A 23,553-nucleotide genomic window follows, 5' to 3' on the forward strand; every position below is an offset into this window, starting at 1 on the left:
ACAGCTGTTTCTGTTTCAGATAATGATTGTGTTTCAACCTACATATTAAATTGTTAATTATAAGCATCTGTCTGTATAATTGTTTAATCATGCTCCTGACTATATGTGCATAAAATCTCTGACTTTGCGCAAGTGTACCTGCAAGAATTGATGCTGTTTTTAAGGCAAAAAAGGTGGTCACACCAAATGCTGGTTTAATCTAGATTTTTCTCCACTCACTTTGCATTTTGGTAATTGATAAAAATAAACAATTACCAATTCTGTTTTTGAAAGCATTCTTTAGAGCAGTGTATATATATATATATATATATATATATATATATATATATATATATATATATATATATATATATATATATATATATATATATATATATATATATATATATATATATATATAAATACACACAGATATAATTGTACAACACATATATGCTCACACTTGATGCTTGACTCCTAATCTGTCCACCATGTTACTGACAGCAATGTCTAGCATATCATGTGAAATGCATCATTGGTAAAGAGACTGTTAGGGGAAAGGGTGTGTGTGTAGGGTGGGGAGACAAATAGGTGTCTTGGGGACTCTAAACAAGGGAGCCAGGGCCTAATTTAAGTGAACCAGTGTCTCCTTGGTACCTGGGTTTGTCAAGCCCTGCTTTAAATTAGGATGTTTAGCAAGATCTACACATATTGAGTCAAAACATTACAATAGTATTTAAAGAAACAAGGTATAAAAATAATACAACTCCAACTAACTGAGCAGTCAACATTAAAGGGACATTAAACCCAAAAATGTTCTTTCATTTTTCAGATAGAGAATACAATTTTAAAAAAAAGTTTCCAATTTACTTTTATTATCAAATTTGCTTCATTATGTTATTTGTTGAAGGGATACCTAGGTAGGCTGCGTGCAGATGCCTGAAGCCCTACATGACAAGAAATAGTACTGCCATCTAGTACTCCTGCTAATGTATAACATTGTTGCAAAACTGCTGTCATATAGTGCTGTAGACACGTTCACACTCATGATCTTATATCCCAGCTTTTCAACAAAGGTTAACAGTAAAACAAAGAAAATTTGATTACAGAAGTAAATTATTAAGTTGTTTAAAATGATATGCTCTATCTGAATCATGGAAGAAAAAATTTGGGTTTTATGTCCCTTTAAACAAAGTTATCAACTTTACCTCTGAATCTTGGTTTCCTTTCTTGAAACTTAGTTTCTTCCCATGAGAGCACCCTGAAGTATGCACCAGAGTGCACTCATCTTCACAATTATACAGCAGCTGTGCAAAAATGCTATACATATGGCACACAAATCACATACATGCTCCTAGGCCTAGCTAGACATTCTGTCATGGAAAGGAGCTAGTGTAAACATAAAATGCTTTCACCTATTTATTTATGAATTTAGTTTATATGCCATTCCATATAAGGATACCACCAGTAAGGAGCAGCCTACACATGTATGCTCCAATCACCAGCCATACCTTAATCTAGAGCAGAACACAGATTAGGGGTTAAACACACAGTGCAAGAAGGGAATGTATTTAAAAATCGAATGCTCTAAGAAAAAAAAAAAAATTTCTTTTTAAATAAGAGAGTCTCTTTAAAATGTTGCCTCCACGTGTGGATATATTAATCCCATATCTGCAACCCCAGTGCCACCTCATGAGCACTCACAATAGCTCTGCCAGAGAGTGGTTAGGATTACCAGCATAATGAGCATTTTTAAAAAATATTTTATTTTAAAAAGAAAAAAACACCAATATTTTAGTAAAATGTTTTGTTAAATCAAAGATGTAATGTGCCACATAACTGCAGAGTGCTACAGATTGCAGAATACAAATTAGCATTACAACATGTGATTGCTTGATGCATTATTGTCAACACATGTCACTTTAGATGCCATTTATAAACTGCACTAAGACATGTTGGGATTGGACAAGCAATTTAAGCAATACAAAGGAAATAATTAAAATGAAGAACAGATTATTAAAAGAACTAGTGTAAATATTATCTGACACATGAGCTAAAAACAAACTGCACATCAGTAGACCGATACATAATCGGCTAATTATAGATTGGAAAAAAGAAACACTAAAAACTCAGAAAAGTTATGTAAACACTGTGGGCGTTTTAGCTACGATATATTTAGAAAACTGGCCCCTTAAACAGACACGGCAGCTGTAATCTGAATAATTAGAACAAGTGGAAGATGTATAGCAAATCTCACTACAGAATATGAACAGTAAAAAATGTATGTGTATATTATATAATTCATTAATCATTTTGCTTTTGCTCCCAGAAAACATGTAACCACTACATTACCGGACAAAACATCTAAACTCACTTGCACCTCCTATTTTCCTCCCTTAAAACATGTTGTAATTCTGGGGCATTACCCAGAGCGTGTCACACACCAGGGACTTTACACAGAAAAGTGTCATACATGAGGGACATTACGCAGAGAGTGTCACACACCAGGAAAGACAATAACATAGTATCACACATGTGGGGACATTACACTGAGTCACACAGAGGAGAATACAAAGAACATGGCACAGTGTCAAAAACAAGGGTGCACTAGACAGAGTTTCACAAAGGGAGTGTCATACACAGATAGGACAATACACAGTGGGTCAAACACAGGGGAACATTACACAGAGAATGCAACAACCACGGGACATTAAACAGTGTCACATATGGGAATAATACACAGAAAGTGGGACAATACACACAAACACAAGTGACCCACACAATGGGACAAAATCCAGAGAGGGCCACACACAGGGGGAATCACATGCACATAGCATAACACACAGGGGGAAAGCGCACACACACACACACACAATGTCATACACACAGGCATCACAATGTCACACACAGGGACAAGGCACATGCAGCGTCACATACACACACATGGGGATAATACAAAAACAGTGTGACACTCTTGGGACAAGACACACACAGAGGCGGACAAGACACACGTAGCGTCACACGCACCTGGGGGGGACGGACAATAGTGTCACACGCACCTGGGGGGGACGGACAATAGTGTCACACGCACCTGGGGGGGACGGACAATAGTGTCACACGCACCTGGGGGGGACGGACAATAGTGTCACACGCACCTGGGGGGGGGGGACAATAGTGTCACACGCACCTGGGGGGGGGGACAATAGTGTCACACGCACCTGGGGGGGGGGGACAATAGTGTCACACGCACCTGGGGGGGGGGACAATAGTGTCACACGCACCTGGGGGGGGGGGGGACAATAGTGTCACACGCACCTGGGGGGGGGGGCAATAGTGTCACACGCACCTGGGGGGGGGGGGGGACAATAGTGTCACACGCACCTGGGGGGGGGGACAATAGTGTCACACGCACCTGGGGGGGGGACAATAGTGTCACACGCACCTGGGGGGGGACAATAGTGTCACACGCACCTGGGGGGGGGACAATAGTGTCACACGCACCTGGGGGGGGACAATAGTGTCACACGCACCTGGGGGGGGGACAATAGTGTCACACGCACCTGGGGGGGGACAATAGTGTCACACGCACCTGGGGGGGGACAATAGTGTCACACGCACCTGGGGGGGACAATAGTGTCACACGCACCTGGGGGGGACAATAGTGTCACACGCACCTGGGGGGGACAATAGTGTCACACGCACCTGGGGGGGACAATAGTGTCACACGCACCTGGGGGGGACAATAGTGTCACACGCACCTGGGGGGGACAATAGTGTCACACGCACCTGGGGGGGACAATAGTGTCACACGCACCTGGGGGGGACAATAGTGTCACACACATGGGGGGACAATAGTGTCACACACATGGGGGGGACAATAGTGTCACACACATGGGGGGGACAATAGTGTCACACACATGGGGGGGACAATAGTGTCACACACATGGGGGGGACAATAGTGTCACACACAGTGTCACTGTCACATACGTAGGGGACGATACACACATTATATAACATATATTAAACAGCGTGACAATCAGACACACAGGCCACATCATGACATCATTGGGCTCTATAGGCCGCACTCACCCCACAGCCCCCAGGGAGCCTCCCGAGTCCCACCGGTATCCGCTCCTGTCTCTCCCGTCTGGCACCGGCCACCCAGCCTGTAAAGCTCGCAGTCACCAACACTTCCGCTTCCGGTCCGGGTCACTTTGTGTTTATTTCCCAGTCGCCACTGGGGCCAAAACCTCAGACAGTTTGAGGGACGCACTTCCGGGAAACCTGACTGATGGATCACGTGACGCAACCGCAGTAGCCCCACCCACATCACGTGACTAAGAAATCTGGCTAATCTGCCGATTTTCAGTTACCATGGTAACTGCACAGGTATTGGTAAGGGGAGGCCCGTGAGTACGTACCTAATTACCTGGAGGGAAACTTGACAGTCCAGATACGTAGTAACCGACCGTATGTGTGTTTAATCAACATTAGTATAAAACCATAGCGGCTAATGTCTAAGAAGTCACTCACTTCTCCCTAGAGATACAGAACTATGACCGTGCAACATGCTACGTAACAGTTGGTCAGCACAGGAACTTCATAGTTGCCAACAGTCCCTGATTTCCAGGGACAGTCCCTGGATTTTTTTGGTCCCTGGAAATGTCCCTGAAAATCTCTTTTGCACAACATTTGTTGTTTGCTTTTATATATATATATATATATATATACAGATAGCGGCGGTTTGAAAACCAGGTACGCTGGGCCGGAAAAGTGCCGAGCGTACCTGCTAGTTTTTTGATAACTAGCAAAAGTAGTCAGATTGTGCCGCACTTGTGTGCGGAACATCTGTAGTGACGTAAGAATCGATCTGTGTCGGACTGAGACCGGCGGATCGAAGCTTACGTCACAAAATTCTACTTTTACCGGTATCTAGGGCTTGATAACTAAGGCGAATCAGCCTTGCCACAAATACGCTGCGGAATTCCAGCGTATTTGAGGTTGACGGCTTGATAACTAGGGGCCTATGTGTCTTTCTAATTTTGATGCTGTGTTGTAAAAATAACCATATGCCCAGAATGTGTTCCAGAGACTGCGTAGGTGTAAGAGCTTGGTGCTGTAATCTGTATAATAAACTATGGATAAATCTAAATTATACTATTACTTTCAAATGGGTGTGTTTTGATTGCAGAACTGAGTGGGCGGAGCAGTTGAACAGTAGTTCGTCAATACTCCAGTAACCCGCTTGCTTGCTCTGCTGCAAAGTGTCCCTGAATTTTTTTTTTAAATGTTGGCAACTATGGAGCTTATGTATATCCTTTTATGATTGGTGACATACTTTGGACGCAACATAATACACATTTTGTGCATATACGCAGACAAATACACAGACACACACATATGAGACAAATACATATTCACACAGACATATATACACAGACATACATATACACACAGACACATAAATAGACACACATACATACACCTACTTATACCCAGACACATATATACTATATACATGGACACACACATACATATAAATAGATATAGTGTATTATTTAAATATTATTCTTTCCTAATGGAATATTATTATTATTGAATGGGTTCACATATTATGGCCTTCGCCGGCCCAATACGCTCACCTACCATCGCCGCCGCGGACCTTCAAAATGTCGACTAAATTATCAATAAAGCTGTCAAAAAGCTGCGCACCAAGTACGGGGCGATGAGCAGCGGACTGTGAGAGTTATCACTCATCCAATCTCGCTGCTCTTCGGCTTTTTGACAGCTTTATTGCTAGCCTGTCACTAAGCACCCACACTAACTACACTGTTCTACCCCCTATAACGGCGCCCCCGGAGCCCCTTGCAACTCAATAAAGTTATTAACCCCTAAACCGCCGCTCCTAGACCCCGCCGCAACTCTTATAAATGTATTAACCCCTAAACCGCTGCTCCCGGACACCGCTGCCACCTACATTATATCTAGTAACCCCTATCCTGCCCCCCCTATACCGCCGCCACCTATAATAAAGTTATTAACCCCTATCCTGATGATCCCGGACCTCGCCGCAACTAAATAAATAGTTTAACCCCTAAACCGCCACTCCCGGACCCCGCCGCAAGCTATATTAAACTTATTAACCCCTAATCTGCCCCCCCTACAACGTCGCCACCTATAAGTTTATTAACCCCTATCCTCCCCCCCCTACACCGTCGCCACCTATAATAAATTTATTAACCCCTATCCTGCCCCCCCTACACCGCTGCCACTGTAATAAAATTATTAACCCCTAAACCTAAGTCTAACACTAACCCTAACACCCCCCTAACTTAAATATTAAATTAAATAAATCTAAATAATATTTCTCTTATTAAATAAATTAATCCTATTTAAAACTAAATACTTACCTTTAAAATAAACCCTAAGATAGCTACAATATAAATAATAATTATATTGTAGCTATTTTAAGATTTATTTTTATTTTACAGGCAACTTTCAATTTATTTTAACTAGGTACAATAGCTATTAAATAGTTATTAACTATTTAATAGCTACCTAGTTAAAATAAAGAGAAATTAACCTGTAAAATCAAAACTAGCCTAAGTTACAATTACACCTAACACTACACTATACTTAAATAAATTATTCCTATTTAAAACTAAATACTTACCTGTAAAATAAACCCTAAGATAGCTACAATATAAATAATAATTATATTGTAGCTATTTTAGGATTTATATTAATTTTACAGGTAACTTTGTATTTATTTTAGCTAGTTAGAATAGTTATTAAATAGTTATTAACTATTTAATAACTACCTAGCTAAAAGAAATACAAAATTACCTGTAAAATAAATCCTAACCTAAGTTACAATTAAACCTAACACTACACTATCATTAAATTAATTAAATAAATTACCTACAAATAACTACAATTAAATAAACTAACTAAAGTACAAAAAATAAAAAAAGCTAAGTTACAAAAAATAAAAAAAATAAGTTACAAACATTTAAAAAATATTACAACAATTTTAAGCTACTTACACCTAATCTAAGCCCCCTAATAAAATAACAAAGCCCCCCAAAATAAAAAAATGCCCTACCCTATTCTAAATTAAAAAGTTACCAGCTCTTTTACCTTACCAGCCCTTAAAAGGGCCTTTTGCGGGGCATGCCCCAAAGAATTCTGCTCTTTTGCCTGTAAAAAAAAAATACAACCCCCCCAACATTAAAACCCACCACCCACATACCCCTAATCTAACCCAAACCCCCCTTAAATAAACCTAGCACTACCCCCCTGAAGATCATCCTACCTTGAGTCGTCTTCAGCCAGCCGACCCACCGATGGAACCGAAGAGGAGATCCGGAGCGGCAGAAGTCATCATCCAGGCGGCGCTGAAGAAGTCTTCCATCCGATGAAGTCATCATCCATGCGGCGCTGAAGAAGTCTTCCATTCGTCTTCAATCTTCATCCATCCGGAGCGGAGCCATCTTCAGACGAGCCGACGCGGAGCCATCCTCTTCTTCCCGACGACTAACGACGAATGGATATTCCTTTAAGGGACGTCATCCAAGATGGCGTCCCTTCAATTGACGATTGGCTGATAGGATTCTATCAGCCAATCGGAATTAAGGTAGGAAAAATCTGATTGGCTGATTGAATCAGCCAATCAGATTGAAGTTCAATCCGATTGGCTGATCCAATCAGCCAATCAGATTGAGCTTGCATTCTATTGGCTGATCGGGGACAGATTAGGGGTGTTTAGACTCGGGGTACATGTTAGGGTGTTAGGTGTAGACAGCTCCCATAGGAATGAATGGGATGTCTGGCAGCAGCGAACATGAACTTTCGCTATGGTCAGACTCCCATTGATTCCTATGGGATCCGCCGCCTCCAGGGCGGCGGTTTGAAAACCAGGTACGCTGGGCCGGAAAAGTGCCGAGCGTACCTGCTAGTTTTTTGATAACTAGCAAAAGTAGTCAGATTGTGCCGCACTTGTGTGCGGAACATCTGTAGTGACGTAAGAATCGATCTGTGTCGGACTGAGACCGGCGGATCGAAGCTTACGTTACAAAATTCTACTTTTACCGGTATCTAGGGCTTGATAACTAAGGCGAATCAGCCTTGCCACAAATACGCTGCGGAATTCCAGCGTATTTGAGGTTGACGGCTTGATAACTAGGGGCCTATGTGTCTTTCTAATTTTGATGCTGTGTTGTAAAAATAACCATATGCCCAGAATGTGTTCCAGAGACTGCGTAGGTGTAAGAGCTTGGTGCTGTAATCTGTATAATAAACTATGGATAAATCTAAATTATACTATTACTTTCAAATGGGTGTGTTTTGATTGCAGAACTGAGTGGGCGGAGCAGTTGAACAGTAGTTCGTCAATACTCCAGTAACCCGCTTGCTTGCTCTGCTGCAAAGTGTCCCTGAATTTTTTTTTGAAATGTTGGCAACTATGGAGCTTATGTATATCCTTTTATGATTGGTGACATACTTTGGACGCAACATAATACACATTTTGTGCATATACGCAGACAAATACACAGACACACACATATGAGACAAATACATATTCACACAGACATATATACACAGACATACATATACACACAGACACATAAATAGACACACATACATACACCTACTTATACCCAGACACATATATACTATATACATGGACACACACATACATTTATACATATACACACATACATATATAAACACATATACACACAGACACACACACATATATAAACATATACAGACAAATACATATTCACACACACATATATACACTGACATACATATACACACAGATACACATATTTACACATATACACACATACATTTACACATATACACACAAATACATATACACAGACACATATATATATATATATATATATATAAACACAAAGATATACACACATATACATAAACACACAGACATATATGCATACACCCACATATATACATATGTGTGTGTATATGTGCACACAGACATTCACAGACAATGGCACACACAGATACAGACAGACATTCACGCACATATACAAAGATACTTACATGCAGACACACATATATATTATACACACATATATATTATACACAGGCACACACTCAAAACCACAGACTCACAAAAATATACACAGGCACACACACAGACATTCACACTCAAATGCACAGAAGCTGGCACACATACATTCACAAACACACAGACATTCACACACATATATAGAACAAAATATAGCGGAGGTTCTCCAGTAGTGCAAAACCTCTTACTTAGTTTATTGAATTTCCAAACAGGATCAAAACATATATATATATATACATATATATATATATATATATATATATATATATATATATATATATATATATATGCTGTATTTATGTTATTCTTACTAAATGTATGGCATTCTACTTATGTGTGCTACTCCCTTTTCCTATGAGGCTTCATAGCTGTCTTTTTATCTACAGTACATCCATCTGTTTTTCCACAAGATGGCACTATAACCATTTAGCTAATGGCAATTGAGAATGTAAGGGTTAAACTCCCAGGTAGTTGCCTATTTAAACAGGTAGTTTGTGAGTGTAATTTTATCACATGATTAAAGTGAATGTAAATTTTGATGCTAAAGTGCCCGGTTTTTAAAAATTCAATTAAAAACAGGGGCAGTTTAATTCATCAAAATTTACATTTCACTCCTGTTGTGGAAAAAAACGTACCTTTTAATCTTGACAGCAGCTCCAGCTTCCTCCACCCGTTGCAAAGCCTCTTCCTTGGTCTAAAATGAGGAATCCGGCTTCCTCCAATCACGGCATTGAATCAGACACTGATTCCCCTGGGGGGGAAGCCGTGATTGGAGGATGACCTATCCATCATTTCTGACATCAGAAATGGCTTGCGACGACCGGAGGTAGCTGAAGCTGCTGTCAAGTTTAAAAGGTAAGTTTTTTTTTCACAACAGGAGTGAAATGTAAATTTTGATGAATTAAAGTGCCCCTGTTTTTAATCAAACTTTTAAAAACCGGGCACTTTAGCATCAAAATTTACATTTACTTTTTTTAGGGGCATTGGCCCCGAAACGTCGTGTTTGTTTTGATCCTGTTTGGAAATTTCAATAAACTAAGTAAGAAGTTTTGCACTACTGGAGAACCTCTGCTTTTTTGTTCTATATGTGCTTTTAGAGCTTGGCAGTAGCTCTTGGCGGCTCTCCTAATTGGGACTTGAGTGCTGGATTCCACCTTGCTTTGCTTATTCACACACATGTACACAGGCACACACACAGACATTCACACTCATATGCACAGACACTAGCACACATACAGTCACACACATGTACACAGACATTTACACACACATACACAGGCGCGCACACACAAATACTCAGACACTGGCACACACAGTCATCCACACACAAATACACAGAAACTGGCACACACAGACATTCACACACAAATACACAGACACACACACACAAAGGCAATGCCTGAAACATAGAATTTATTATTTTGATCTTATGTTGGACTCTGATTTGACCATTAATTAAGAAAGACCATGATTTAGAATAACAAAATGTTGTATAGTATTTAGAGATTCTCTAATGTTTGGATATTGCCTAGATCAGGAGTGCTACATGAATCAATAAGGAATCTAAACTACAGGACTAATGATGTTAACATATTGTGAATACAAAGACAGTAAAATGCCAGCTTAAAGGGATACTGAACTCAAATTGTTTCTTTAATGATACCAAGAAAATGAAGAATATTTGATAATAGGAGTAAATTAGAAAGTTGCTTAAAATTCCTGCTCTATCTGAATCACGAAAGAAAAAATTTGGATTCAGTGTCCCTTTAATATTGTACATATAAAATCCATCTGTTTGTAGCCTCTCCTAGGGCCCCATTCCACCTGCTTACATGCTATTCTTTGTATTGCAAGTGCAATCAATGGCATGGGGTGTTTGCTACTTCTTAAAGGGACAGTCTACTTAAAACATTTTATTGTTTAGAAAGATAGATAACACCTTTACTACCCATTCCCCAGCTTTGCACAACCAACATTGTTATATTAGTATACTTTATAGCTTTTGAACATCTAAATTTCTGCCTGTTTCTAAGCCCACACAGGCCACTTTTTCTCTGGGCATTTTTATGGCTTTTCATAGAAAGACAGTGCAAGTTGATGTGTGCCATATGGACAACTGTGCTCACACTCCCATGGAGTTATTTATGAGTCAAAGCACAGAAAAACGGAGCAGGCACTACTTCCAAAGGTGCAATAAAATTTTAAACTTTAATAAAAAAGTTAAAAAAATAATAACAGTCGTTGACAAGACAGGGGGGTAGGGAAAAAACAGCCTGGCGCGTTTCACGCCCTCTAGTGGCGCTTAATCATATGATTTATGAGTCAACACTGGTTGGCTAAAATGCATGTCTGTTAATAGAACTGAGATAAGGGGCAGTCTGGATAGGCTTATATACAAGGTAATAACATAGGTAAAAAAGTATATTAATATAACAGTGCTGGTTATGCAAAACTGGGTAATGTGTAATAAAGTGATTATCTTTTTTAACCCATAACAATTTTGGAGTAGACTGTCCATTTAACAGTGCTTTGCAACAGGTGGGGGACTTATAAACTGCCCCTGGATCAACAGGCGATGTCAACATTATTACCTGATGTTGCATGACTTCCCTACATTGTGTAAAGCACTCTGAAACATGTGAACTGGAATCTGACCATAACCTGCAGACATAAAAGGGACAGTCTAGGCCAGAAATTTTATTGTTTAAAAAAATAGTGTTAGAATCCTTTAGATATTTTGCTTGTCAAGGATACCGGGCTGCAAGGGTTAAACCCCTACCCCCTACTACCTCACCCCCTCTCGTTCTTGGCAGTTTTGGACTCCTCAGAGCAACCGTGATCTCCTAGGCCTTTCCTTTTGTGAGAATTTGTGTGTGAACCTGATCTTAAAAGAGCTGTTCTCTGACCGACCTATCCCTCTCCGGCCGGGCCCTTGGATCTACCAGCCGGCCGCCGTACCCAGCATCCTCCGGAGATCTTTACCTCGTGCCACTTCAGAGGCCCCTTGCCCCAGGACTCCGCTCTCTTGGGGACTGGTACCCCGTGGGGAGGGTTAGATGTGGGACAATTGCCGGAGGTGAGCTCCATAGGGAACTGGGGTTTCCGAGCCCTACTCAGCAGACCGCCTTTCGGCTGGCCGGCCCCATGGAACTGTCGGCCGGCCACAGCCGCTCGGATTCCCGGTCCCCTTTAACTCAGGTCGCTCCAGCGGCCCCTTGTCCTAGAACTCCGCTCTTTTGGGGATTGATACCTGTATGTATGTATGGGGTACTTGTAAAGCGCGTCTAATCACCCGTATGGAGGACTAGAGGTGGGGTGCTTTCAAGGGTTAGCCCTCTTAGGAACCGGGGGTTTTGGGCTTCCCCTCAACACCCATTTCCCAGAGGTCTTCCCGGTGTACGCTGGGTAGCCCATAACTCTGACCCGCAGTCAAGGATCAAGGCGATTTTTGGACTGATGCAACAGGGGCCAAGGGTTTTCCAACGACACCCTGGAAGTGCCGCCACTCCCTGCGATCACCCCAAATGCACCCTCCCTGTACCGCTGGACACTGGGGGCCATTGGACATTATGGAGGTGCCAGCCTGTCTGGAGGGGCATGGCTCGAGATTTGGGGGACTGATAAGGATCTTATCAAGATCAGTTTGTGTATAAATGTTGTATGTTTTCCCAATAAAGTGTACTTCTTGTTTCACCTGAATGCTAGTCTGTCTAGTTATTTTTTGTGGGAACTGCTATAATCACTCTTCTCAGCTACATAGTGGCAGGTTCCAGGTGCTGGAAGGATCCTTTGGCGGAGCTACCCAGTCGGGGTAGCCGGAGTCCGTCACATCGTTATCAAACCAAACTTGGCCAATAGTCTTGTTATCCCGGCGTCAAGTGGAGTGATAACGAAAAATCTTTGGGATAGTAGCGTTAGGACCCAGGAGGGGATAGGCTGAGCACCTGGAGGAAACCAGGAGCAATAAACCAGGAAATGACCGGAAAGGTCAAGGCAGAGTCGAAGGGCTAGAGGGCAAACCAAACGGTAACTGGAAACAGAATCAGAGTCCAAAAGCTTAGTCATGGAAATCCAAGGTCAGAACCAATCGAGCAACAAACAGAGTGGAATAAGCAGGCAGAAGAATGGTCAAAAGGAGGTCCAGGTCACAAGCCAGAATTCGATATCCAAAAATATAGTTCAAGGCACATCCACGAGTAAAACTCTATACTAGGGCAATGAGACAAAGAAACTGAATGGCATTTAAAGTAAAAAGTGCGCCAAAGGTGGCGCGATGCGTCACGGGCGACGTGATGCGTCACAGGTGATGCGAGATGGAGCAACCTGGCAACAAAACAGTGTCATGGCAACCTGTAATCATCCCTTTATTACTTATTTCCCAGTTTTGCATAACCAACACGGTTATATTAATTTTTTGTTTTACCTTTGTGATTACCTTGTATCCAAGCCTTTGCAGACTGCCTCCTTATTTCAGTTCTTTTGGTAGACTTGCATTTTAGCCAAACAGTGCTGGCTCCTGCATAACTCCACAAGAGTGAGCATAATGTTATATATATGGCCCACACAAACTAGCGCCCTCTAGCTGTGAAAAGCTGTCAAAATGCACTGATAAGAGGCGGCCTTCAACTGCTTAGAAATTAGTATATGAGTCTACCTAGGTTTAGCTTTCAAGAAAGAATACCATGAGAACAAAGCAAATTTGACGATGAAAGTAAATTGGAAAATTGTTAAAAATTGCATGCCCTATCTGAAACATTAAAGTGTAATTTTTACTAGACTGTCCCTTAAAAACAAAATTGTCTGTGTATTTGGATGCTTGGGGAGGGGAGATACAGTGCACCTCCAGCATTCCCCAACCCCACCATCACCAGAAAACAAAAGGATCATGAAGGGATAGCTATCCCCTCTGCAGCAATGCTGGCAGCCTTTCTACTGTATAAGTAATGCCCAGAGCGTATTTAAAGTGCTGGTGGCGGGCCCCTCTATGTGCCAGGCCCCTGACCCGGGGCTAAATTACCAACTGCTCAGTCTGCCCATGGTGGGAACAGTGCTGTGGTAAACAAATTCAGGACAATTTGGGACACTGAAACAAAAATCGGTGTCCTGAATTGTCCTTTGAGATATTAAGATTGACCATCCCAAATTCGGAATGTCCCAGAATATTCAGGACTGATGCCACCTTAATAAAACAGTAAAGTAAAGTGAGATGCAATATTCACATAGAAAAAGGAAAGCACAAAAGAATAAGGCTCTGATGTGTGGGATGAAAATAAGAATTATTTATACAATAAGACAATTAAATTAATAATAACACTTTCTTTCAGAGAAAAATATATACACAGATATCACAATTTACCAAAGGGGTAATAGTTACTTTAGTTCAATTCTATAAGTCCTGCTCTTTTATTTGTAACCTCTTTGACAGCAGTAGGATGGGTGCTAAACTAAACTATACGAAACCTAGCAAATTAGATAGAGGCAGATATGCTGTTTGTATTTCCAAGGAGGTCCACAATATGCCCCCCCCCCCTACTCTTGTTGTCGTGCTGTCAGCAGCCGAGACAGTGTGATAACTATTTGTTTAAGCAAGTGGAGTTTCCTACACTTGATAAGCGAGGGACTTTTCAATTGGGACATAAGATCTGAGGCCTACTAGAGTGTGGGTTCAACATAGATACGTAGAATAATAATTGTAACTGAGACATAGAGTTAATACCCATTCACAGACAAGATGTATAGCAAACATAATATACCTACAGACACTACACACATTATTGCCTAGGAGGTGACTCAATGTGCCTTGCTGTCCCACCCACTTACATACAGTTGTCCATACTTTTACAGCCTTTGTCTACATGAACCCTCAGCCTCTACCTACAACCAGTACCTATATATAGCAACACATACTATGGTTTGATAGTGAGGTATATTAATCAGTTAATGCTGTTGTAAGCCGATGCTACCTACTTCAAATAAATAATTACACTCCAGACCTGTGTAATCCCCTAGCACAGTCTTACCAGAGGTTATTATAATTTATAGAGTCTATATACAATACCTACAAGGTTCTCCCTATTATGTTGAGTCCAAGATTTTACTTTTCTAATGGGTCTAAAAGTGGCCTATGGTTTCATCCCCCCAGTTGAACCCTCTATTTTACCTTTCTAGTCAGATGGTCCAGAAGTGACTATTAACTTCCAATAGGGGTTCACATCTTAGTTATTATAAAGTTCTATGGGGCTATTTTACTTTATTTTATTTCATTTTACACTATTCTATTCATTTACTATATAAAAATAGAGGTTTACATTTTATACTACATGGATGTCATCTATAACACGTATTAGTGCACATTTATGTGAAATATCCTTACTTATATGATGTGTGAGTAATGCAATTGTATCTTATTTTGTATACCTTATTATGCAACCTACAGTCAGACGCTTGTTGTATTGTAATCTCAATAAAAATATAAAAAATAAATAAATGTGATGATACAAAAATAATATTGAATATAACGTATAATAGTGTCTAAAAGATAATAAAATAATATCTTTGTTGTGTAGGATAGATCTTCTTAAGTGTCCCCAAATTACTTCAAAGGATAATGGACTAATCTCAAAGGTAAATAGTGCAAAATCAGAATAAGATTAAGGGCTAGATTACGAATGGCACGTTAACAGTTTTGCGCAAGCGAAAAGGGATTTATTGTGGGTGTTTGCGTGATTTGGGTTTACCGCTCGTATTACAAGTTAAATGTAAATGCAATCGCTTGAGCTGAATTGCAATTTACGCTAGAATGATTACCGCATCCTCAGAGCTCTGGTTTCGCATTAACAAAAAAGTGTCACAAAACACATCAAAAATACATTACAATACAAATACTATCTAATAAAAAATTATTTAAAAAAGATATTGCACGCAAAAGTTATAAGGGCTCAAAGATATGAGGTCTCAGGTGTTAGAGAAAAAAAAAGGCAAAGGGATTTAACATAGAGATATATACATATATATGTCTGAATATATGTGTGTACAAATGTATTGATATATGTATATACGTATTTACAGCCATGTGTATATATATATATATATATATATATATATACACAAATAAACACATATATACATACATATGTATACACATATATAGACATAAATATTAGTTCATTGGAGCCCTTCGCAGTTAAATAGATAAAAACATGAAAAAAAGATTTATCTTATATTAAGTGTTATATGTTATTCTTAGCAGTAGTTTATTCCTATCACCTCCATGTGTTAACTTTGGAATATGGTCAATGAGAATAAACTTGATAGCAGATACCGCATGCTTCACTGTCAACCAGTGGCGTGCCACTGGTTGATCGGATTCCCCTTTCTTGAGGGCTGATCTGAACGCTGCTCAATGGTTAGCCATTCTTTCACGTATCGTCCCTTGAGTTTTTCCTATATAGTGTAGACCACATGGACAGATGATCAAGTAAACACATAGCGGTCACATGCCAGAAATGTGGGGAGACTAGATGTAGGTAGTTAAACCCTGTTATTGGTTTAAACATGATGATGTTTTCTTTATTATTTGTTGATACACATTAGAACAAAGAATGTGTGAGTAATTTTGGTTATTTGGTTAATTAATTTGATACCGGAAGTGACTATGGATGAGAACTTCCTGGGTCACATAGAGGATATGATGTAATTTTGGTGCCTTTTTGAGATAGGAAATGGGAGGTTACTTTGTGGTTGTTCACTTATTTAAGCACATGTGTTTGTTTGCACACTATGTTCTGAGGAAGGGGAGGTTTACTCCCTGAAACGTCAATAAATTTTGACTCCACGTTTGCAAAATCCTGGTTGGTCTCTGTCTTTTGGTGAAGCTATATTTTCTACACAGAACATCCGGGTGGTTGACCGAAGGTGGGCAGATTCATTTAGAGTGGATATATATATATATATATATATATATTGTACAAAATACCATGAGATATATGTATACATATTATGAATAAATAGAACAGATTCTTCTATGTGAAGGAATGTGAAATATTCATATTTTCATGTTGGGTTAGCGCACTTGAGAATATGTGATCGTGTTTGCGCAAGTAGAGTGTTAGGGTTCTTTTTCTACTTTTTTGCTTTTATGGGGGAATAGGTTAATGCGCGCACAATATTTGAAGTTCAGATTTTTGTGCGCATCGGGTTAGTGCGCAAGTGAAAACTTTTTTACTTTGAACTTGTAATACGGGCGATACCCGAGGTGCGCAAAAAGCTTACTTCTAGTGGAGTTAACACTTGAGCTGGAGCGTTAAATAGTGCTCCACTTGTAATCTAGCCCTTAATTAGATTTAAAGACTTTCAGTTACTGATTCTAAAAGAAAAATATACTTTATTATTCTGCTTAGATTGGATTCTGTTTTCCCTAGACAACATCTCTTACGCTAGAGACTTATCTTACTTTATTTTCATTTGTATGCTGAATGACTAATACAATCAGTTTTATTTGCAAAGATTTTCATTAAAGGAAAAGTACACTCATTTTTGAAGACTAAACTAAAAACAAGTAATTTATTCACAAAATAAATGTTTATTTTCACTTGTGCAATTTACATGGTTTTCAAAATCTAAAAAAGTGACAGTGCAATACAAAGGTATTGGTTCTCTTGGTATCCTTTTGTTGAAGAATACTTTTAGGTAGGGTGATAGGAGTTCAGGAGCATGCACCCATCTTTAGCACTTTGTGTCAGCAGTGGTTGCAATTATGTATAACATTGCTATAAATATTGTACAAGCATGCTGCCAGATGGCTAATGATACGTGCACAATCCTGAGCTCACCTAAGATTACTCTTTAACAAAGGATACCAAGAGAACTAAGCATAATTAATCATTTTACTTTACTGTCCAATTAAAGGGACATTATACACTAGATTTTTATTTGCATAAATATTTTGTAGATATTTAATCCATTTACAGTATATAGTCCATCTGGGAGTGTTTTTGTTAAAATGTATATTTTTTCTTATTTTTAAATAACATTGTGCTGATTTTCATACTCCTAACCAAGCCCCAAAGTTTTAGATGCTTGCTGATGTCTACAGACTGTTTGTGTAATGGGTCTTTTCATACGCATGGGAGGAGGGAGTGTCTGCTTTTCCTGCTTTTTATTTTTTATTTATGTGAAGTGAAGCGCTGACCTTTACCTAAAATAAGCTTTTCTCTGTAAACTATCTCCTTCCTAGATAGTTAAAATGTAACAAACTTGCAATTGGAATTTGAGAAGGCGCTTATAGCATTTAGGTTAAATTAATTGATTGTAGCAATATAGTGGTTTAAAAGTAAATTTAAAGTTGATTATATAAATATCTACTTAAAATCACACAATTTTCAAATAGAAAAGGGTTATTTATTTAAATACATAAATAATTCTATAGAATTCATCAACATTAAAAAAAACATACAGCCACAAAATTTATAACAACTTAAAAATACATTTGAGAATAATATCTTAAAATAGTAGCTTTAAAATTGACACCAAAAAGAATGATTACTTAAAGTCCTAATAGGACAAATTTAATTTTGAATGAATAGTCCGTTTGCAAACGTTTCCTTTCTTATATATATATTCAATTCCTTTTTGAGTGTGAATCACTAGGGCTGAATATCACAGGTGTACTTCTTATAGTCACTGTTGTTTACTGGTTAAGTCAAAGTGTGTATTCGTATCTGAATATCAGGTGTTTTAAACGCGAGCCATCTTCACTTATCCCTTCTACTTGTATGTTAACTTTTAGTCTCACCTCTTGTTCCGGTGTTGTTGCTGGGTTCAAGTTTTCCCTTTGAGGTAGTCTTACCTCTCACTCGTAGCGGTTGGTTTCTAATTCTCACCCGCTCCTCCGGTCGGTTAGTGTGACGTCACTCACTGCTGACTCCTGCTTGTAATACTTGCACAGGTAATGTCTTTATCCACTATCTCTAACCTCTTTCCAGCTTCTTCAGATCTGGTCTGTTTTCACTCTGCACTTAAAGGGAAACTGAACCCAAACATTTTCTTCCGTGATTCAGATAGAGCATGCAATTTTAAGCAACTTTCTAATTTACTCCTATTATCAAATTTTGTTTATTCTCTTGTTATCTTTATTTGAAAAGCAAGAATGTAAGTTTAGATGCCGGTCCATTTTTGGTGAACAACCTGAATTGTTCTTGCTAATTGGTGGATAAATTCACCCACCAATCATCAAGTGCTGTCCAGGGTCTGAACCAAAAATTCCCTGGCTCCTTAGCTTAGATGCCTTCTTTTTCAAATAAAGATAGCAAGAGAACGAAGAAAAATTAATAATAGGAGTAAATTAGAAAGTTGCTTAAAATTGCATGCTCTATCTGAATCACAAAAGAAAAAAAATGGGTTCAGTGTCCCTTTAAGTACATAGTACGCAGAACATAGACCATTCTTTTTTACCGCTTTGCTGTACTCAGGAATTACGGTCTCTTTCAACAGCTTCCAACAAACTGCCAATAATTCAGTATCACACTGTCACAGATCCATGCGTTTCACCACCTTCAGGGCTTTCTCAAGATACTCTGTGTCAGCTTGGCTCCATTTTTAAATAACCCACTCTTTATTCTGATTGGTTATTCTCCCAAATTATGTTTTTTCTCAATACTTAAAGGGATCCAATACCTTATTTGCTCAGTCCTTCTATATTCCGTGATGTTTCTTTTTAGGATGCACACCTTAGCCCATTTTTACCTATGTGTTTATTCGTTTATTTGAGTCAATTTAAAACAGTTTCTTACTACTTTATTTTTTTTGCTACTTTGAGTCAATTTACCATAATATCTTGCTACTATAATTCATAACATTTAAAAACATTAAAAACTTAGAAACAATTCAAAACTTATACCCCTAAATCAAAAAGTACAATAAAATTCTAAAGCCGTCAGAATGGAATATAAAGCCTTATAGAAAACTTCCATTATTACTTTTAAATTTTATCGATGTGCGGCGGACATGGTTCGCTATAGCGGATCATGTCCGTCCGCACAATGATAAATGGACCTATAAGACTTTTCAAACTAGGAATGGGGTGATATCCATTTCTGAGTTCAGACCATTTGGGAATAATGTGTTAAAATTATAAATTTACTTTTAAACCACTCTATTGCTACAATCAATTAATTTAACCTAAATGCTATAAGCGCCTTTTCAAATTCCAATTGCAAGTTTGTTACATTTTACCTACCTAGGAAGGAGATAGTTTACAGAGAAAGGCTTATTTTAGGTAAAGGTCAGTGCTTCACTTCACATAAATAAAAAAACAGTTTTCTTTTTTTTTCCCCCCAAGAAGTGTTAAGCAGCAGAACTTTGAGATGGATATTTTTTCGTATAGGGATAAACTAATGTCAGAATTAGCAAATAAAGAGTCAAAATGAAGAAGACTGTAAAGTTGATACCATTAAACTTATAGGAGAATTAGAGAAAGCACTAAATAAAGAATTAAGACAAAAATTTAAATTAATTTTCCTAGAGAGAGATTTAGATAAGGATATCATCCCGAGAGGTTTGAAATGTACGAAAAACTGTACATTTACTCTTAGTACAGTTTTGCAATCAGAATGGGATACGGTTCTTAAAGGGACACTGAACCCACATTTTTTCTTTTGTGATTCAGATAGAGCATGCAACTTTCTAATTTACTCTTATTATCAATTTTCTTCGTTCTCTTGCTATCTTTATTTGAAAAAGAAGGCATCTAAGCTAAGGAGCCAGCCAATTTTTGGTTTAGTACCTTGGACAGCACTTGTTTATTGATGGGAGAATTTATCCACCAATAAGCAAGAACAACCCAGGTTGTTCACTAAAAATGGGCCGGCATGTAAACTTCCATTCTTGCTTTTCAAATAAAGATAGCAAGAGAACGGAGAAAATTTGATAATGGGAGTAAATTAGAAAGTTGCTTAAAATTGCATGCTCTATCTGAATCACAAAAGAAAAAAAATGGGTTTAGTGTCCCTTTAAGGATGCATCAAAGAATTTAATAGAAATTATTAAGAAATCTAGAAATGAGAGTCTGGATCAACTAAATACTGATATTCTTAACATTAAATGTCAATTGGAAACGTTGAGGGAAGAACAAGTGATGAAAAACAAACAAAAGGCTATAATTGAACGGTTAGAAACCCTAAAAAAGGATATTATAGTGACAAAATGTAAGAAATTAGAGAGTGATGGAAATGAGTCAGAGGATAAGCAAAGTGAAGGAGATGATAATACTGTAAAGAAAAAAGCTGCAGAAACTAGAAATCAAGAGAGTAAAAGATGGGAGTTAGATAATGAGAGACAAAAGTATGAGAACAAGAATGGGAATTACCAGAGAAACATATCATATATTGAAATCATAGGCAAAGGTTGAAGAATTAGAATCAAAATATGGGGCATCAGCACAGTGGTAGGTTCGAAAATAACCAATGGAGGGGACAACCAAATGGACAAAGAAATATTTTCAGGGGACAATATGACAGGAGAGAATACAGACAGAACCCACGCCACTATGGGAGAGAGTACCACAGAAACTATTATGACAGAAGGTAGGAAAAAAGAGAATGGGAGATTCCAACACAGAATAGGTATACTCCATTTGAAAACACAAATAAAAATAAAGAAGAGATAGAATTAGCGACAGAGGAAAAGGCTTTTTTAGGCCAAAGCCCATCGAGGAAGGGCACTTCCAGTAATCTAATAGAATCCACAAGAGTAGGAAATACGCCAAGAATAAGAAAAAGAACAATAGGGGAATTAGAGGAGGAAGAATAGAAGTAAAGATACATAAATACTACCAGAGAGTCAAGGGATTTTTAAGTGAGAGACAATTAACTAAGAATGAAGAAAGAGTTTTAGGATTAGGTCTATCTTTTGCCCCATCAAAATCTATGAATAAATTCAAAACTCACATAAATATAAATAAATATGTACGGAATTTGACTCTAAAACATTTTTTTCTTAAAAATCCTCTTGAAAGATATCAATATATGAATGGAATGAAACAAGCAGGGCAGAAATATAGACACACTGATCTGAAACCTAGGTCGATATTTTACCCCAAAAATGATAGAGGTTGTAATCTGAAGACTTTTGAAAAATTGGTTCTAGCAGATTTACATAAGAGTAATGTCCCAAGGAATAAAAGTAAAAGGAACTTAAGTAAAAAAGATAGGGAGACAATGAAGGAACTACAAAGTGATAACCAGATTATTATAAAATCAGCAGACAAGGGAGGAGGTGTGGTTGTCATGGATAGTGTAAAATATCAGTTAGAGGCTGAGAGATTGTTAAATGACAAAAAACATATAAGAAGCTTGAGTTAGACCCAACCAAGAAATACACAGATAAATTAACGAAGATACTAGTCAAAGGGAAAGAAAAGGGTATCCTGAAAGAGAATTTAATTATATCAACCACAATATCCACATGTAGCAATATTTTATTTTCTACCTAAGGTCCATAAGGATCTTATTAACCCCCCTGGGAGACCTTTTGTCTCTGGGATAGGGTCCATAACAGCCAATTTGTTGCAATATGTGGACAAATTCTTACAGAATTATGTGGTTAAATTAGACTCCTATTTAAAGGATTCCACCAGGATTCCACATATTGAGAATATTACAGGATATAAAATGGGAAGAGGAATTTATAATGGCGACTTGTGATGTTGCGTCACTGTATACTTCCATAAATCATAATCTGGGGATTGAGGCAGTAGATAGTTTCCCAATGAAAGATAAAGATGTACCTATAGAGCATAGGGAGTTTTTACTTGAAAGTACTCATTTTATACTCTAACACAATTATTTTTCTTTTGATGGTAAATTTTATTTATAGACAGAAGGTAGAGCGATGGGTACAAGATTCGCCGAGCTACACAAATTTGTTTATGGGAGATTGGGAACAAAGATTACTCCAGTTTTCCGAGCTCTGTGCGAATCTTGTACTCTTCAAACGGTACATAGATGATATTATTATCATCTGGAAGGGGGGATACCAAATCACTAGAAGAATTCTTTTTAGAAATGAATAATAATGTCAGAGGTCTTACTTTTACCTACAACAAAAGCAAAGAGAAAATTACCTTTTTAGATCTGGCTATAATGGTACAAGAGGAGAATTTGATAACCAAAATGCATTTTAAGAAAGTAAATAGCAAAAATTATGTACATGCATCAAGTTGCCACAATCACAAGGGGAAATAGAATATACCGGTAGGGCAGTGCCTCAGGATTAAGAAAAATTGCACTAGAGTGACAGATTTTAAGGAACAAATTGTAATGCTGGAGAATAAGTTTGGAGAACGGGGATATACGGATGAGAATATAAATAACGCAGGGGTTAGAGCAAGAAATACAGATAGGGAATCTCTATTGGAATATAGGTGTAAAAAACTAGATTCAAATGGATGTAATGTCCCATTTATCACTGAGTAC

At 38.4% G+C, this 23,553-nt stretch overlaps 2 protein-coding genes across 7 annotated transcripts in view; one reads left to right on the plus strand and one right to left on the minus strand.

Annotated features, from left to right (window-relative positions):
* Positions 1–4,270, minus strand: part of USP19 (ubiquitin specific peptidase 19) — a 287,727-nt gene extending 283,457 nt beyond the window's left edge. For 4 of the 6 annotated variants that reach the window (XM_053720813.1, XM_053720815.1, XM_053720812.1 and 1 more), the window contains exon 1: positions 4,069–4,270. The gene's annotated coding sequence lies outside the window, so the exon portion shown is untranslated. The remainder of the gene's footprint in view (positions 1–4,068) is intronic. The other 2 variants (XM_053720817.1, XM_053720814.1) reach the window with 1 other exon arrangement.
* PODXL2 (podocalyxin like 2) overlaps positions 4,252–23,553 on the plus strand; it is a 201,093-nt gene continuing 181,791 nt past the window's right edge. The window contains exon 1 of the mRNA XM_053720820.1: positions 4,252–4,368. The gene's annotated coding sequence lies outside the window, so the exon portion shown is untranslated. The remainder of the gene's footprint in view (positions 4,369–23,553) is intronic.

Source organism: Bombina bombina, chromosome 7, assembly GCF_027579735.1.
Source record: "Bombina bombina isolate aBomBom1 chromosome 7, aBomBom1.pri, whole genome shotgun sequence".
Lineage (NCBI taxonomy): Eukaryota > Metazoa > Chordata > Amphibia > Anura > Bombinatoridae > Bombina > Bombina bombina.